Source organism: Callospermophilus lateralis, chromosome 3 (genome assembly GCF_048772815.1).
Source record: "Callospermophilus lateralis isolate mCalLat2 chromosome 3, mCalLat2.hap1, whole genome shotgun sequence".
Lineage (NCBI taxonomy): Eukaryota > Metazoa > Chordata > Mammalia > Rodentia > Sciuridae > Callospermophilus > Callospermophilus lateralis.
The window spans coordinates 162881531-162900072 of record NC_135307.1 but is presented as its reverse complement, the minus strand read 5'-3'; the positions used below and the strand labels follow the sequence as shown (position 1 = coordinate 162900072).

At 40.7% G+C, this 18542-nt stretch overlaps 1 protein-coding gene across 1 annotated transcript in view; it reads left to right on the top strand.

Annotated features, from left to right (window-relative positions):
* Positions 1–3162: 3162 nt before the first annotated feature.
* Positions 3163–18542, top strand: part of Btbd3 (BTB domain containing 3) — a 41853-nt gene continuing 26473 nt past the window's right edge. Inside the window, exon 1 of the mRNA XM_076851507.2 lies at positions 3163–3271. The gene's annotated coding sequence lies outside the window, so the exon portion shown is untranslated. The remainder of the gene's footprint in view (positions 3272–18542) is intronic.

The window sequence follows — 18542 nt, the reverse complement described above, 5'->3', positions numbered from 1 at the left end:
CACTAGGTAATTTATTTGCAAGTGGTTAAAACATACATATGTATCACCTTTTTAGTTTGCTAGAGCTAGAGACACACATTTATTTTTTTACATATATATTGTACGTGAACTGAGAAAATGCTTTCAAAGTGCCCTCTCCCTTCTCTTCAGTTTTTGCCTCCACTGTTCATTCGCAAATAATAGTCGTTGCCATTTATTCAGACCCTGCTATGAACTGGGTGCTTTACCCACTTTTATTTCATTTTTCCTAACCTACAAGTTAAAGATTATAATGCTTGTTTTACAGATCAGAATTAATTTACATATTTTAAAATAAACTTCCAAGGTAAAATTGCCAGTGTTCTCCATAGAAACAGGGCCCAAAGAATGTATTTTTTTTATACATATGCACCAAAGAAAAAAATTTCCACAAATTGAGTTTCAAAGATTCGATTGTCTTTTATCAGCGATTCATGAACTGAGCAGCAACCAGCCTTTGAAACAGAAAGGCGCTCCAAGGAGCTAATCAGAATGGGTGAGTACTATTGGTAGAAAAAGAAGGAACAAGGAACAAATAGAGGACTGGTTGTTTCAAGGTTACTTTCTTATAGGAGTGTAACAAAATCTTCTTGGCTCAATTGGATTTGGCTTTTATCTCCATCCCAATTTCTCAGAAGGTCACATCATATAAGTAAATAGCTCAGGTTTTAGTGTGTTGATGTGGAACTTTAGTATGAATGACTCCATTTTGGACCTGCTGTTTTTTTTTTTTTTAATATGGATGTGTGTAACAGATACATATATGTTACATATAGATGGGCATTACACAGCTTTCCATCATTGTGACAAAACACCTGAGAAAATCAGCTCAGAAGAGGAAAGATTTATATTGATTTAAATTTTTATTTAAGAGGTTTCATGGTCACCTGGCTCTATTGCTATGAGCCTTAAGCAAAGCAGAAAATCATGGTGCCAAGAATGTGTGGTCAGAGTGCTTACCTCAGGGTGGCCAGGAAGCAGAGAGAGAGATAGAGATAGAGATAGAGATAGAGATAGAGATAGAGATAGAGATAGAGATAGAGATAGAGATAGAGATATAGAGAGAGAAATTGTGAGAGTGAGGAAGGTTTTAGGGAGAAAATACATACTTCAAAGTCATGCCACTAGTGACCCACTTCCTCCAACTAGGCCCTACCTCCTAAATTTTCCACCACATCCCAATAGATTCACCAGCTGAGAATCAAGGCTCCAACAGTGAGCCTTTGGATGACATTAAGAGATCCAAACTACAACATGTGTATGTGTTTTTAAGGAATATGTATCTGTATACTTATTCTTAGAATATAATCCTGTTTCTCCTGAGATAAACATATGTTTATATATTCATATATATATTCTCTCTATATATAGAATATGTATGTACACACATATATATATCTAAAGGGTATATATCTACATACATATTCTAAAGAAGATATATATGTATGTGTGTGTAAAAGATATATATTCTAGATATACATAAATGTATATTGATACATATATTTTATATACATATTTTATATATATGTGTGTATATTTATATGTATATATATGTATATCCATATACATTCTTTAGAATATGTCTGTCTATATATAGAGAGATTATTTTAAGGAATTAGTCCATATGCTTGGGAAATATTGGCAATTGCAGGTTAGACTGTCAGACCAGAAACCCAGGAAAGACTTGTATTCTAGAGACTGTGTCTGCTGGAAGAATTCTTTCTTGCTTTGGGGAGATTGTCTTTCCTATTACGGCCTTAGCTTGAATGAGTCTCACATGAATTATAGAGGGTAACATGCTTTACTCAAAGTCTATTGATTTAAATGTTACTCTCAGATGAGATTAAGCACATTTATTAAAAAACATCTAGAATAACGTTTGACCATCTGGGTACCATGCATTAGCCAAATTAACACAAAAAAGTCACCATTATACAAGTTAAATATTATAATCCCATGTTATAGATGAGCACAGTAAAGGACTCAGAGATATTTGGATACCAATAGACAGTTTATTATGGGGCATCTGGACTGTATAAAAGTGGTTTTGTTTTCCAAAGCCTAGATGTCTGTGGAAGTAATGGTTTTTCAATTGAGCAGAAATATGCTCTTTTAGAGACAAACTCATGCTAAAAGAAGCATTTAGTGACCATGGCTGTATATTTTAGAGGTGTCTTTTAGCCACTGATATAAACATTAACCAAAGATGACCATCTCTTCTAATGGGATGTATGCTTGTCATGATAGACAACTCTGTAAAAAGAGGCGTTACAAAAACTAAGTCACCTTGTCCTTCACAATCCAGAAACTTTTCCATCATTTCCGTTCTTGATGCAAACAATTGAACTTAAGGCTCTACTATTTATAACCATGACAATAGTATATTCCAATATATTGTGGCATTTTGAGTCTTTAGTCTTCACTTTATATTCCCCAACTCTGCATTTAGTCTTGAACTAAGCGTTAAAAATTATTTCCAGATGAGCTTCAACTACCTTTCCAGCCTTTCAATCCTTCACTGTGAACAACAGTCGGACTAAACTTGCTCCCAAGAGGACTGATGGGTTCACATATTCTTTGCCCATTTTGCTAATTAATGCCTCTGTGTTCATCTTTCTCGCCAGATGAACTTAACTGCTGATTCCGCTTCTGCTTATCCTTTCATTTCTCAGTGAAGTTCTCAGTGAAGTTTCCAGATCGTTTGAGTGGGATTAAAGTTTGCAGTTTTAGGTAATGCATGATCTCTATTCATCTGTTCAAAAAGCACTGAAATCAGTGTCTAAAAAGAGTCCCAAAGTCAAATACAATCTATCCCCCCTTGCAGGAGGATGCCCTATCCTGCCTCTGTAGGTGCTCAATAAATGTTTGATACATTAACTGTGACACGAACCAGAGAAGACAACAGAAATTAGGGAAACGAGGAGGAAGACGCCTTCCTATGAAGGAAGAGAGCTGACTCCCCTCCACCTTTCTCCCTTGCACTGGTCCAGGATCCCCGCCCACTCCTCCGACCTTAGGAAGAAGCAGGCACTGCGCATGCTCTGTATCCAGGGCTTCCTACGGGCGCGTCGCCCCGCCTCCTCCCGGCGCACGGGCGCGCGCGCGCGGTCCCGGGGAGCGTGCCCTGCGTGCGGGTGCTCGCCGAGCCCGCCGGGCGCTAGATCCCCGAGTGCCCCGGCCGGGGCCAGAGAAGCCGGCACCGGGCCGAGGTGGCTAGCAGCGACGACGCCCGAGGCGACGAGGAGCTTGGGCGGTGAGTGAGGGCGCCGCGGACGAGCGGGCGGGCACCTCCGCGCGTGCGCAACGCTGGACCGCCCGGTCAGAGGCGCGCGCCCGGCCGCTGGCCGGAGTGTCCAACTGCGGCGGGGCCGGGCGGGGGGCATCGGGTTGTCGGCCCACCTCGAGCCAGGGCATGCTTGGGCTCCTGGGACTCTCGCCCCGGTTCGAGAGGCGCTGGCCGTACCGACGGGCTTCCCGAGGGCGCTCTAGGTGGGGCGCCCCGGGCCAGGGGCAGGGCCGGCTGCTTGCAGCCCAGCGACCGCACGGAAGGGCGAGGCGAACCCGCCCGGGCTCCAGTCAGTTGGGTGCTCGACTCTGGAGGGAGCTCAGGTTCAGGGTGGGGGAACAGGTCCTAGGAGGGGGCGCGACCGGGAAATCTTGGAGCCTTGCAGGTGGGGCGGCGGGGAGGCGGCCGCACCCCCTCGCCCGGAGAGGCGCACAGTTGGGAACGGGAGCAAACTTCCCCCAAGTAACTTTTATTGAGGCGCTGCCGGCAGAGTCTAGGGGGACAGGTGTGTGGCTGGGTGCTTCAGGACCGACACCCAAGGCTTGCCCAGCTCTGGTCCTCGCAGGACCTCAGCGAGAGATGGTGGGCGATTGCGGAGGCTGATTTCCCTCTGGTGCTAGGGGCACGTCCTCCCAAGTTCAGAGTGGCATTTGTAGTTCATTCACTGTTAAGATAGATGTAGAAGTTTGGTGTTTTGGTAAGAAGGATGTTTGCTCTGTTGGGAAGAAAAGTCTTATGCTGCTTTGTCTTACTATCTCAAAGGAAGTTTTGTTAGAGTTTGCTGGGGATTCCTATTTATCAAGCAACCTATTGTCTTGTGTGTGCTTGGAGAAAACTATCTTAATTCTTTTATTAGTTTCAAAAAGAACAAAGGAGATAATTGTTTTTTCGATTTATTTTGAAAATACTCCCCGTCACCTTGAAAATCCTTTAACATAGTAAGTAGTTACCAAACTTGGCTGCACAGGAGAATCGCTGGGAAGTTTTAAGACTCTGGCATGCCCAAATTGCAGCCCAGGCCAATTAAAGCACAACGTAGTTTTTTTTTTAGATGCCCAGGTAATTTTGAAGAGTTTGGGAACTGCTGGCTTAAGTCAAGACTTGAGTTTTACAAAGTAATGACATTCAGTTTATAATTGATGGGATGAAATTCCAGCTCACTTTCCTTAGATAGGAACTCACAAAGGGTGGTTTGTTTCCCACCAGGGAGGGAGCGAAGCAGAATATAATGTGACTCTGGTGCGCACAACATTGTTCTAAATGTTTTTGAAATTTTGCTGGGCCTGGGAGCAGGAGCTACAAACTTGATTGCGGAGGGGGAAGACCTCCGTTGCAACATCCAGTGTACAAAGTATCTGAGGGGCCAAATAACTTGTGAACAAGCTCGTGAATACCACCTGATCAACATCCTGATTGGAGCCCCCCCCCCCCATGGTTACTGAGTGTCTCACTCTGGTTGGATGAAGAAACTCCCCTTCTCAAACGTCATCAACCAATAGCTTTATAGGTCACCTCCAGCAATAACATAAACCAATAGACGGTAGCTATGCAGGGACCCATTTGGGACCTCTCCCTTATGGGAGCTGCACTTCCTCTCTGTTTAAAGAAAGAAATATATTCTGTCTCTTTACCATCTATTGTCCGTGGGTCTCATTCTTTGGATCCTCGAGACAAAGAACCTACATCTTGCTGCTGGATGTCTCAGATTTGGGGGCTCCTTGGGGCTCCTGGGAAGGGTGAGTAAAATGCACCGACAAAACTAGTAGCTTCATGGCTGGTCTAAAGACTTGGGTACAGGCTTATTGGAGGAGGTTTACTCAATCCCCTCTGTCTGGAGGGAGAAATGTTGGTCAAGCTCTACTTCAGCTTCTCTCTGTGGAACAGGAACCAGGTCAACCTATTTGTTCAAGTTTCTGCTTCTTTCACTTTCTGATAGATTCTGCTCCATGGTGGAGGGCACCCACACTCCATGTAGCTTGGATTCAGATATGAAGACTTGGTTGATCTGAAGTCTTTGGAAAAGAGGCAACTCATTAATTCACAGACCATGAGCCGAGCAATCTATCTCTTTCTCTACTCCTCTGCTAAAAATCAATCTCTTGCTCTCAGCCCTTCCCCCCCCCCTCAAGGCTATTGGGAATTTTCAAGTCCTTGAGCTGGAACCCCAATCATATCCTTGGTAATTGCTTCTGAGATAGGCACCAATTTTACAGTTTTTTTTTTTTTTTTTTTTTGCCTCAATTCTCTTAACAGCTCCTAGGCTAGACCCTAGGATGAAAGATATAATTCAAGCTAATCATAGTCAAATAAGCATGCATCTCTTCTAGTAGAAGGGACCCAATTGTATGTTCTCCTTAATTGGGGATATTACTCAGAACATTATCAGAACATTGTCCAGGCTGTGGAAAAAGGAAGGGAATGTGGGAGTTTGGACTGTTTTATTACTAATGTGCTTTGTTTTGTGGAAGGGAGTAATGTTTGAGAATTTCATAAGGATTATTTCAGGATGTGAAAGGATCACCAAGAAGGAAAGAGATAAAAGAAAGTTATAGGCATGGAGATATATTTTGCTAGGAAAAGTTGAAGAGAAAGTATATTGTAAGATAAGGACAAAACTAAGGATGTAAAGAAGCTATAGAATGTTTAAGAAAAGTTGTGGATGGTTTGTGGAAGGTAAATACTCAAAAATTTTGTGTATGTGATTTAATTGGCTATAATTAGTACAGTTGGTTAACATTGTTTGAGATTTTTATGGGGTCGAGTTTTGGTGTGCTGGTACAGGAAAGGGTCTAGTTCTTTGTTGGATTGGCAGTTCTTGGAGCCTTGGTCTGCTCTTAATTGTCAGGACGATTTTTTGTGTGTGTCTCATGGGCTTTTGTTGCTTTGGAGGCTGGGGCTTGGAAGGTTGGAGTTATACTTGATTTGGGGTCTTTTAAATGTTTGCTTCATGACTGGTTGAACAGACGCCTATGTTTTGGGTTGTTGCAGTATGGTCAATGCCCTAGGTGTGTTTGGCTGGATGCGTGTATACATCTAGGGGCTGGATATGTTTGTCCAGGAGTTTTATCTGAGTGTTGATGGGTTTGTGAAGTAGAGGCTCTAATGGGCTGGTAGAGGCAAGATGATTGCCTTACCTGTGTTAAGTCTGAATGGACTTTCATTTTGTGGACTTCCTCAGTGGTGTTTGGATGGGGCTCTCAAGTGAGCATGTTTGATTCTCAGATGTGTATCTCTGGTTGCATATATTTGGTGTGTTGCCTGCATTGTGGTGGCCTAGAATGATGGTTGTTTTGTTCACCCAGTTATGTGGTGGTCATTTGGGGACTTTTAAACAGGTGTGGGCTCTGATTCTTTTGAGACTAGGTTTGCCTGAGTAGTGAGGGCCTGGTAGATGCAGGAGATTATCTTGATGGGACCATATTGGTATTTTGAGAAGACCTTGTTGATTTGATGCATGAGGTGTTGGGTTTTGGTGTGTGTCAGTGGACTGAGGTTTGCCCTTAAAGAAACCCTTGAGTAACCTTCATACTGATTCTCCCTCTAGAAGTCTTTCAGCTAGTGGTAGTCCGAACACAGGTAGGTCAAAGTTTATCATGACAGACAGGGAATCACAGGATTCAGGGCCACATCAGTAAGAGTGACCAGTTTGATAGGCTACCTTCCTTTACCTTGCTCACTCATGAGAAAGGGGAGGAACATCAGGGGACGCCTTGGTTGGGAGACAAAAGGAATAATGGGACACCTTGTCCTTCCCTGTTTGATTTACAGATGGGAATTACTCCCTGTACTGACCACACACCCTTAGAATGTATCTTAAATAGTTGAGATCAGATTGACCCACAAACTGTAAAAAAGAAACGCCTGATATTTTTCTGTATAGGAGCCTCGTGTGAGTATAACCTGGAGTATGGGGAAAATGGCCTCCAGAGGGAAATATCAACTCTAACACCATTTTACAGTTAGACCTGTTTTGCAAACAAGAACATAAAGGGTCTGAAGTCCCTTATGTGCAGGCCTTCTTTGCCTTAAGGGACAACCCCAAATTATGTAAAAACAAATGCTACATAGATATGGTACTTCTTGCTGTTCTCACTTTAGGACCAAATCATGGAAGGACATCTCCCTTTTAAAAAAGAATAATACACCATGTAAATGCCCTTCCTATCAGGGACCCCAAGATGCCCAAGGCCCCTAAGATAACACCCCATATTTATTCCTCCCTTCTGCCTTTGTAAGAAGCAGGTATGGGCCTAGATGGGAGACCTACCACAGTGCATGTAAAGAGAATGTTCCCTTCTCTTTACATGGTTTAAAGCAGACAAAGGCTGACTTAGGGAAAATTTCAGATGACCCTGACAGATGTTTTGAGTTTTTTCAGAGACTAACTCAAACTTTTGACCTGGCATGGAAAGATGTTATGTTGCTTCTCAATGAACCCCTGACTCCAGATGAAAAGATGGCAGCCTTCCAGGCTGCTGAGGTGTGTGGGGTATGAAATATATGCAACCAATGGGAACAGGGATTTCCTGACTGGCCAAGGAAATGAACACTTCCCTGAGGGAAGACAAGCAGTGCCCCAAAATGATCTCCACTGGGATCCTAACTGTTCCACAGAGGACTTGAAAGAAACATTTTCAGGTCCTGTATTATAGAAGTGCTCAGGAGGACTTACACTAAGCCTTTAGGTTACTCTAAGTTATCTCAGGTTGCTCAGGTAGACCCCCTCTGCTTTCCTAGAAACACTTAGGGAGGCTCCGACCAAATATACCAGCATGACCCCAGAGTCTGTGGGGGGCCAATTGATCTTAAGGGATCACTTTATAACCTAGTCAGCTTCAGACATCAAAAGGATACCCCAGAGAGTTCCCTTAGAATCTGACAATACTCAGGACAATCTTCTAAAAACAGCCAGTAAGATTTTTTACAATAGAGATCAGGAGGAAACTTAAATGGAAGAGGAACAGAACTTTTTGAAAGATAGTGGCTCTAGTGATTACAACAGAGTAGGTCAACTTAAAGTGAGGCTCAGGAGAAAGGAAGTCTACCTCTACTTGCTTTGGTTGTGGACAGGAAGGATACTTCAAGTAGGGTTGACCATGGAAGTCAAGGGCGGGGGACCGCCCTCCAAACCTTGTACTGTTTGCAAGGGGGACTATTGGAAGTTGGTTGTACCTAGAGGTGAAGGTCCCCTAGTTCAGACACTTCACTGATGGTCCAGCAGCCGGACTGAGGAGGCCCAGGGCATCTCTCATTGGCTCCCCTTTCTTGAACCATCATGTCCATTAGGGAACCCTGAGTGACCAAGACCATAGAGGGAGAGGAAATTAGTTTCCCTTTGGACTTGAAGTCCATTTTTCTGCCCTGTTTTCAAGTCCTAGTCTTGTCTCAACACTCTTGTAACTGTAAAAGGAATGTCTGGAAGACCTCTTTCCAGAAGCTTCTCAAGACCCCTCTGCTATGAATGGGATGGCATTCTTTTTATGTTTACTTTCTTAATCATACCTGAGAGCTCAGCCCTTTTACTGGGGAAGGACATTTTAGTCTGTGTGTATCCATCCATTCTCATGGCACCAGGAGGAACTTTCTGTCTAGCATTGATGGAGACTAATATTAATCCAGAAGCATGGGCAAAATAGGAAGAGAAGAACAACTTTTGTTAAAATCCATATAAGGGTCCCATCTCCTTCCCACATCAGAAACAGTTTGTCTTAAAACCAGAAACAAAGAAAGGGTTATAAACTGTAATAGATAACTTAAGGATACATGGTCTTCTGAATTTTGCAGTAGCCCTTGCAGTACTCCTTTTTTGGGGGTACAAAAGCCCAATGGGAAATGGAGATTAGTATAAGACCTTTGGTTGGTAAATGAAGCCGTGGTCCCCATTTGCTCAGTAATCCTTAATTCTTATACTCAAATTCCAGAGGACTCTGAAGGGTTTTCAATGTTAGATTTAAAAGATGCCTTGTTTTGCATTTAAAGAGCCCCTCTGACCAGTCTACTTAGTTCACTTGGATTATTTAACCCTAATGGTTTAGAGATAGCCCACACTTGTTTGGACAAGCCTAGCTCAGGATTTTTTCCAGTTCAGCCATCCACAGAGGTCATTTCACTGTGTAGATGACCTTCTCCTCTGTGCTTCTTCAGATGAAATCTCACACAGGAATACCAAAGCATTACTTAATATTTCTGGCAGAAAAGGATACAAGGTCTCGAAGTCTAAAGCCCAGCTTTGCCAAGTGTCTGTCAAATACCTGGGATTAGTGTTGAATATCAGGAGAGGAAAGGATTAAACCTATTTCCTCTTTCCCATTGCCTAGGACTCTGAAGCAACTAAGAGAGCTGTGGGTATAACAGGGTTTTGTAGACTACGGATTCCAGGGTATGGGGCAAATAGCCCATCCTCTCTATCAGTTAATTAAAAAAACACTCAAAGCTCAAATACCCATCTTTGGGAATGGGAACCTGAACAGGCCATTGAGCAACTTAAAGAGGCACTACTTCAAGCACCTGCTTTGAGTGCACAGACTTTTTATTTACATGTCTATGGAAGACATGGGAAAGCATTAGCAATTCTGACTCAAGAACAGAACCCATACAACCACCAAAGAATTGGACTTAGGTGCCAAAGGATGGCCAACCTGCTTGTGGGCAGTAACACCAGTGGCACTTCTAATCCCCAAGACTGGCAAATTAATGATGTTAGGAAGAGATTTAACTGTACTTACTCCCCATAATGTGCAAGACTCCTAGAGGACAAAGGGAGTCTTTGGCTCTCAGGTACCAAAGTGCTATTACTTGAAGAATCAGCTGTCCAATTAAAAACCTGTCCCTTTGTAGGGACAGCCATCTTTCTTCCTTAGGAAAAGGAAACTGAACACAACTGTGAACAAGTAGTACTCCAAACCTATGCTGCTAGGGAAGACTTAAAAGACACCCCCCTAGAAACTCCTGACCTAGTTCTTTTTTACAGGTGTAAGTTCCTTTATGGAGCTGAGGGTTCATAAGGCAGGATATGTAGTGGTCACCTTAGAGGCAACTAACTATTGAAAGCTCAGTCCTTTCACCAGGTGCTAATGCTCAGTGTGCAAAACTCATAGCTCTCACCAAGAATTGTAGAAATTTGCAAAGAATAAAAGTGTTAATATACACACAAATTCCAAGTATACCTTTTTAGTTCTTTATACCCATGCTGCTTTTGGAAAGAGAGACTTTTTTTTTTTTTAATATGTATGTTTTTAGTTGTAAGTGGACAAAATACCTTTATTTTTATGTGGTGCTGAGGATTGAACCCAGTGCCTCACATGTGCCAGGGAAGTGCTCTACCACTGAGCCCCAACCTCAGCCTGAGACATTTTTTTGGACAGCTAATGGATCTCCTGTTAAATACCATAAGGAGATTGACAAACGCTTTTTCTGTCAATTTGAAGTCCCTGTAAAATATTGTAGGGGTCATCACAAAGGAAGTAATGAGGTCACAGAAGGCAACAAACTAGCTGATCAGGCTACTACAGCTGCAGCCAAGGAATGGCTAACTGTAAGAACAATAGAGGCACCTGTGATCTGGGAATACTCTTAGAGATGCAGCCTCAATACTCTGAACTTAAAAAGAGTGGGCCCTCTCACAAGAATACTCTCCTTACCCCTAAGGATGGTAGCAGACAAATAGGAAAGTCATACCAGAGGCCAATCAGTGAGAGTTCATTAAAGCCTTCCACCAATCTTTTCATTTGAGCATAGACAAAACTCATCATATGATACAAAAGCTATTCACAGGCAAAAATCTCAGATTCACCAGATCACTAAGCCTGTGAAATTTATCAAAAGAACAATCTCCTCAATAAAAAGATAGTTCCCTTAGGGGTACAACATAAAGGTAAATATCCTTAGGAAAACTGGCAGCTAGATTTCACTTATGCCAAAATCAAGAGGCATGCAGTATCTCCTGGTCTGGGTAGACACTTTCACCAGTTGAGTGGAAGCCTTCCCTTGCAGGATGAAAAAGTCCTTAGAAGTAATAAAAATCCTGGTCTCTGAAGTCATTCCCAGGTTTGGACTTCCCAGAAGTTGACAGAGTGACAAGGGCCTGTCCTTCAAGGCAACTGTCACTCAAAGTGTATCTACAGCACCTTGGTTTGCAATAGCATTTGCATTGTGCCTGGAGGCCCACGTCATTAGGAAAAGTGGAAAAGACCAACAATATCTTCAAAGGATACCTTAGAAAATTAGCTTAAGAAACCCACTTCCTGTAGCCTACCTTGTTTCCAGTAGCCTTACTACTAATCAGGAACACACCATAGACTTTAGGCTTAAGCCCCAATGAAATGTTACATGGATTACCATTCCTTCCTAATGACTTTTTTAAAAATTTGTTCTAATTATTTATACATGATAGCAGAATGTAGTTTTATTCTTTGTACACAAATGGAGCAGAACTTTTCATTTCTCTGGTTGTACAAGATGTAAAGTCACACCACATGTATCTAGGGTAATGATGTTCATCTCATTCCACCATCCTTCCTGCCCCCATGCCCCCTTCGCCCAATTCAAGTCCCTCCAATCTTCCCCCACCCTCCACCGCTCGAATAATGACTTCTTACTTTACAAAGAAATAGCACAAATACAGGATACCAGCCCTAGCCAAATTCTAAAATACCTTACAAAAACTTTCAGGGGCATGCGTTAGAAATGCTGGTCCTTATGGTCCTTTGCTGTTCAGTCCTAGAGATTTAGTATTGGTCAAGTCTGTCCCCTCTCTCTCCATCTTTAGGCCCAGGGAGGGCCCTCACAAGTAATCCTGGTTTCTCTGACAGCAGTTAAAGTGGTTGGGATCAATTAAAAGATCATCATTCTCGAGTTAAACCCGAGAACCAGCAGAAAATCCTAAAGGTAAGCATCCCCAGGGAGAAAAAGACACCAACTAGTACTCCTGTGAGCCACTGGACGATTTCAAACTTCTGTTCAGAGAAAGAGATATAAGTAGCAGTGCCCTTGAAAATTTGGGGTCTGATAAATGATAATTGGATAACTGCTCTTGGGAGTAGGACTGACATAAGTTGCCCTTGATTCTTGGAATAGGTGTGAAAATGTATGGTTGTGTTGGGATATTGGATAATAGTTATTATACTGTTTTTATGTAGATATGGGAACTGTATTATGATGGATTCAACTTTTGGCTACTGCCTTTAACTTACCCGATAGTTGGGTATGTGGAAGAAAATCACTTGGAATTATCCCTGCCCTTCTGGAGGCTTGGAAAAACTTAAATTGCACTGTGTCACTTCAGATGCAATATGAAAAATAATTTCCTAATCAAGAAATAGACTGTTTTTTAAAGGATGGGAGGATCTGGGCGTGGTGGCACATGCCTGTAGTCCCAGAGGCTTGGGAGGCTGAGACAGGAGAATCTCGAGTTGAAAACCAGCCTCAGCAACTGCAAGGCACTAAGCAACTCATTGAGACCCTATCTCTAAATAAAATACAAAATAGGGCTGGGGATGTGGCTCAGTAGTTGAGTGCCCCTGAGTTCAATCCCCTGTACAAAAAAAAAAAAAAAAAAAAGCATGGGAGGAGGATTTTTCAGAGCCAGGCCAAATAATTTAATATCAGTAATGATTCTGTGACCCTTTCTGGGCTCAGTAAGCTTCATATGAACACCTAATTGACATTTCCGGTTTTCTTTGAAAATTCTTCTTACACTCCATCTGATGGTCCTGTCTTGGGATTTCTAAATACATCACTATGCTCCTGGACATTTGAGGTGACATACACCACAACAGAGGGTATAATTCTTCCCTATATAGTCAATTACATGCAAAGCCCTGAAAAAAACAAAAAAAAAACAAAAAAACATTTATTCTTAAGCTTAAATTCCCCCCCCCCCCTTCCTGTAAAGCCTCCTGTTCCAAAATTAACACCTCCAGTCTTTCAGCAGGATGGAGTTCAGGAACTTTTAAGGGAGCCTGACCTCCTTTACTATTTTCCTCTCAAAAATTCTTTTTAAAAAGGCATATTATTGGAGATGAGGATATAGCTTAGTTGGTAGAGTGCCTGCTTTGCATGCACAAGGCCCTGGGTTCAATCCCCAGTACTACCAAAAAAAAAAAAAAAAAAAAAAAAAGAAAAAAAAAACATATTATTGGAGTTTGGGCCAATACATTATTCAAGTAGAATAAAATTGATGATGATTTAATTTCCGAAGAAATTTCTGGCTCCAGATGCTCTCAACAAAAACCCCCTACCTTGTTTTTTCAGTATGGATTCCAAATAAACCTGGAGCCAGAACAGAGTCTATTTTTCATTTGTGGAGATAAGGCATATATTTCCTTGCCACCTGTCTGGACAGGCTTTTGCTCATTGGCCCAACTAGCCCTAGAAATTTCAGTAGTACCAGGGGACACTAAGATGCCTTAGATCCTTGATCTTTAAAAGCTATTCTATAGTCAAAAGGGCAATACCTGCAGCTCTCCCTATAATTAATACCTTTGATATAAGGAATGGGAGGCACAGTAGGGGTAGCTGTTGGAGGAACCTCAGGACGTCCCTGCCCAGCTGGCTAAGAGGAAGGGTGCAAAAACTAACCCAAAAGGTAGACCCTTTGGCAGGGATGGTCCTACTATCAAGCCCTGGACCTTTTGACCACCCATGCTGGGAGAACTTGTGTATTTTCAAGAAGAATGTTATTTTTATGTTAACAATTTTGGCCAGATTCAGGTCCACTTAACAAAATTCTGATTAGATTGTAACTTGGACACCTCTATGGGCACAACTCCTTAGATGGTTATGGCTCTTACTTGTCCTCTTAGCTATGGTGTGTTTACTTTTGGTCTTAGGTCCATGTATGTTAAATAAATGCCTTAATGAAATCTTCTTGCCTAGAAGCAATCAAACTTCAGGTGGTGCTAAAGAAGGAGCCCCAGATGCATTCTTGAGGTCCTCTAGATAGACCCACTGAAAAGTTTCCCTAACTGCCACAGTCAACACTCCCATCTATCCTGCAGAAGCTAGATGATCACCTTCCAAATACCCTAATGTCAGTTAGGGTTACTCGGAGCGGGAATAAGAGCAGGAGCTAGAAACTTGGTAGGCAGACAGGGTTGGAGCTTCATTGTGGCAATTCCTGATACAAAGTGTCTGATGGGCCAGACAGACAGGACTGTGGTTAAGCATGTGAACAGCACATGATCAACAGCACATGATCAACATCCTGATTGGGTGGGATGGGCATGATCAGTCAGAGTCTCATTTTGATTGAATGCAGAAACTCCCCTCCCCAAAGTCATAAACCAATAGCTTTAAAGGTTGCCTCCAGGAATTACATATAAATCTCTAGACAATAGCTACTCAGTGGTGATCAATTCAGGACCCCTCCCTTCTGGAAGCTGCAGTTCCTCTCAATTTCTTTAAAGAAAGAAATAAATTGTCACTTTATTCTACCCTCTGTTGTCCATGGATCTCATTCTTTAGATCTGGGTCTCACACCTTGCTGCTCTGCCTCTTGGGCTACTAGGCTCCCTTTTATGACCTCTTGCCACTGCCACGGGGCTTCTCCTTTTAACCTTTTCTCAACTCCTCTCCCTGAGCCCCACTCTTTTACCATATTCCAACTTTAGAGAGAATCTCTCTAGAAATCAGATACTGTACCTGAAGAGTTACAGTGGGTTTCGATAGCAACAGGTCCTTCAGGGAAAGTGGGCAGGCCCTCTTGCCCCTGAGTTTCTAAACAGGACTCTTTTCTGAAGATTTTACATCACTTTTCAGTTCTTACACTCAGTGCAGGTAAGGGTGAGCATATCTAGTTCCAGGTTTTCTAAGATAATTATAGAACTATTGCTGTTGTATAGCGTGATACTGGTTGTCACTATATTGTTCTCCCCAGAATATTTTTTCTCTCCAAATCTTTGCACCCAAAACTGGTTTAACCAAGTTCCAAAATGAGGTAGAAACAGTTTGTGTCTCATACTTTTCCTTTCAGGTACACAAACCTAAAAATTGTGTGCATCATTTTTCTAAAGCCCTAACATATGTAAGCAATTGAAAAGTGAAATGTCTTACAACTATGCAAAAAATTTCGGACAATTTGTGGCAAAAAATGCCATTATCAGATTTTCAAGTTGTATTGTTCCTAGAAAGTACTCTGCCCCAGATTTTTTACAAAGTTAAACCGTGTGTAATGTTATACCTTAACAAAGGGAAAGGCACAGTCTTAAGGATTTGCCCATTTCCTCCCTCCCGCAACACACACACAAAGATCGATTTTTTAAGAAGTGTTCGTTCTTTCATCCTCAAAAGAGATAATTGGTAGTCATCTAATTTCAGTTTGCCTATCTTAGAATTGTTAAAACTGTTCTGAGTAAAATAGTGCAGAAATAAATTATTTATGTTTTAGACTTTTTATTTTGTTTTTTGAAATCCTTCAAACAGTCATATCATCCAGAAATCAATGAGTTAATTGGAAAATATGCTTCAATTTGGCCCTTTTTCTTTGTGTACATGAACATGGTTTGTAACAAAATCAGCATTTTAATTTTACATATAGTTTTAACTGCTTTTTTACTTAATATCATATCACAGATGTTTCCTTTAAGTCCTTTGAAAATAGAGTTTTTAATGATAGATATGCCTAGTTTTTTCCATTTATACTTTTTTTTATTTCCATTTTTAGTGTTTGAGAATATGGTATTAAAATTTCAGGTTACAAAACCTAGGTTGTCCACCTCTTATCAAAGTGACCTTAATCAGCTAATTCTTTAATCTCCTTTTTTGGGGATAAGAGTAGTCATTCACACGCTATAGAGTTTTGGTGAGATGGAATAAACCAAATATAGGAAGGCTAATCGAGATTGGCCAGGGTGTAGATTCAGTTAAGCAGGAAGAGCTGAGATAAATACCTTTGCTTGGAGTCTGCTTCCCTGTGACTTGCTTAGACTGGATTTACAGCAGAATTCCTGGGCAGAGGTGAACTGTGAGGCTTGTTGCCAAATTGCTTATGCCATGACACATTCTTTTACCCACTGTCTCAGCACTTCAGTGTTTAATCCTTCCTAATTTTCTATAAAATTGATATTATTTTAATCGTAATTAATTTTTTTCAACTAATGAAATTAGTGATTTACTTTTTTGTTTTTCCTTTTGGGAGTTGTCCTGGTACTTTACTACTTTACTTTCATATTTTTTTTTTTTTAAAGGTGATTGAAAATACCTGTCTTACATGAAAACTACTATGACTTTATCATATCTGTAGAGTTTTTTCTCCCTTTCCCACAACTCATTATTTGTTTTATAATTTACTTGATGGTATTTTCTAAACAAAAACCGTTTTTATGTGGTCAGGTCTTTTATCTTATGTCTTTTTTAATTGTTTTTTCTTGTAAACATTTATGCTTAGAAAGCCAAGAGGTGAAGTAAATGAAACAAAAACTTGGGAAACATTAGATCTTTTAAAATCCTATAGTTTTACAGTTGTATATGGAGATGAATTGATCTTATATCATGCTCCCTCCCATTTGCTAATTCTGTCACACTGTATATCCTTTTTTCATTATTTTGTGTTTTTTACTTCATAAAAAATTTAAATCTTAACACCTTTTCTTCTGTTTTAGATCTTTCTCACCTCCACAATTGATCTCTAATTTTAAGGCCAAATCCTCTTAATCCTAGATTTAGAATATATAGAAATCTAGTAGAGCAAGTCATACTGCTCTTCTTTTTTTTTTTTTTTTTTTTTTACTTTTAATTTTTTTTGGACTAGGGATTGAACATAGTGATACTTTACTATGGAGCCCCATTCCTTAACTCTTTATTATTATTTTTGGACAGGGTCTCAGTGGTTTGCTTAGGGTACTTGCTAAGTTGGTGAGGCTGACCTTGAACCTGCAATCCCCCTGAGTCACTGAGATTACAGTCATGCACCTCCATGCCTGACTGAGTTTTGTTTTCTTTGCCTCACTCCATGTATTTCTTGTTAGGGTTCTTCTTAGGTATTCAGGTTTTTGTTGTTGTTATGTGATGTGTTTTTCAAATTGGCTATTGCTAGGCTAAGATGGTTGTTCATTTTATGTATTTATTTTATAGCTGTCTCTTATTCTAAAAACATTGCAGTTTATTCTCTTGGGTTTTCTAGTTATATAATCATTTGCAGATAATGACACTTGTGTCTGCTTCTTCCTAATAATTATACCTTTTATTTTGGTTTTATGGCAGGTTGCAATATTGTTAGCGTTCTGTAATATTATAAAATGCTTCTGGAACATTATCAAATAGTAATGATGATATTATACAAACTCGTGTTGTTCTTTAATAGGAGACACAGCAGTAGAAAAAAATAATAACTTTTGATTTATCATGGTTCTTCATTAGGACAAAGGAAATTTATCCTTTTATTTCCAATTTTACCTAAAATTATTTTTGTTTTTTAAGGGATGTGAATTACATATTAGCAAATGACCACTGGCATCAGCATTTTATCACTGGTACTTCTTAACAAGTCTACTGACCAGAGTCTCAAATATCAAACTGGATCAAATTCTTCCTTGGGGATAATTCTTGAAACAATGAATTCATGAGAACATTGAAACATTATGTGTTATTCAATGGGTAATCATATCTTCTTGAGTGAAGTTGGGTAGAAGACAAGTCACCAGAGCTTTTTTTTGAAAGACAGTATTTCACATTGCTAAATTGTACAGTAATTTCTCATCTATACCTATTGATATCAGTTTATAAAATTGGTCATACCTTCTTTTTTTCAAGGCAAGCACTCTACCAAGTGAGCTGTATCCCTAGCTCCCTCCCTTCTTTCTTGATGCCCTTTCTGCAATTGATTTTTGAGGATTCCACACACTCAGCTTTTCCTTCTGTACCATTGGCCTGCTGGTTTCCTCTTTTCCATTGTTTTTAAAATTTATGCTAGTTTTCTCTTCTAACCTAGTCTATTAATTTGTAAAGGACCAAGGCTCAGCTCCTGCCAAGCTCTTGGCACAGATAACCACAAGTCGAGAATAAAATACCCTGTAGCTGCATAAGACTCCTAAGTGTATATCTCCAGCTCTTGTAGAGCTGACTGCTTTTTTTTTTTACTTCTTTCAAGTAACTTGGATATGTAAAATATAACTCAGTCTTAACTGTACCAAAGCGGAATTTCTGATCTTTCTGGCAAACTTTCACCACCTGCATCCTGCTTCATTTTCCAGGTTGTTTATACCTAAAGGCTTGGGGTCATCCTGATTCTTCTCTTTCTCTT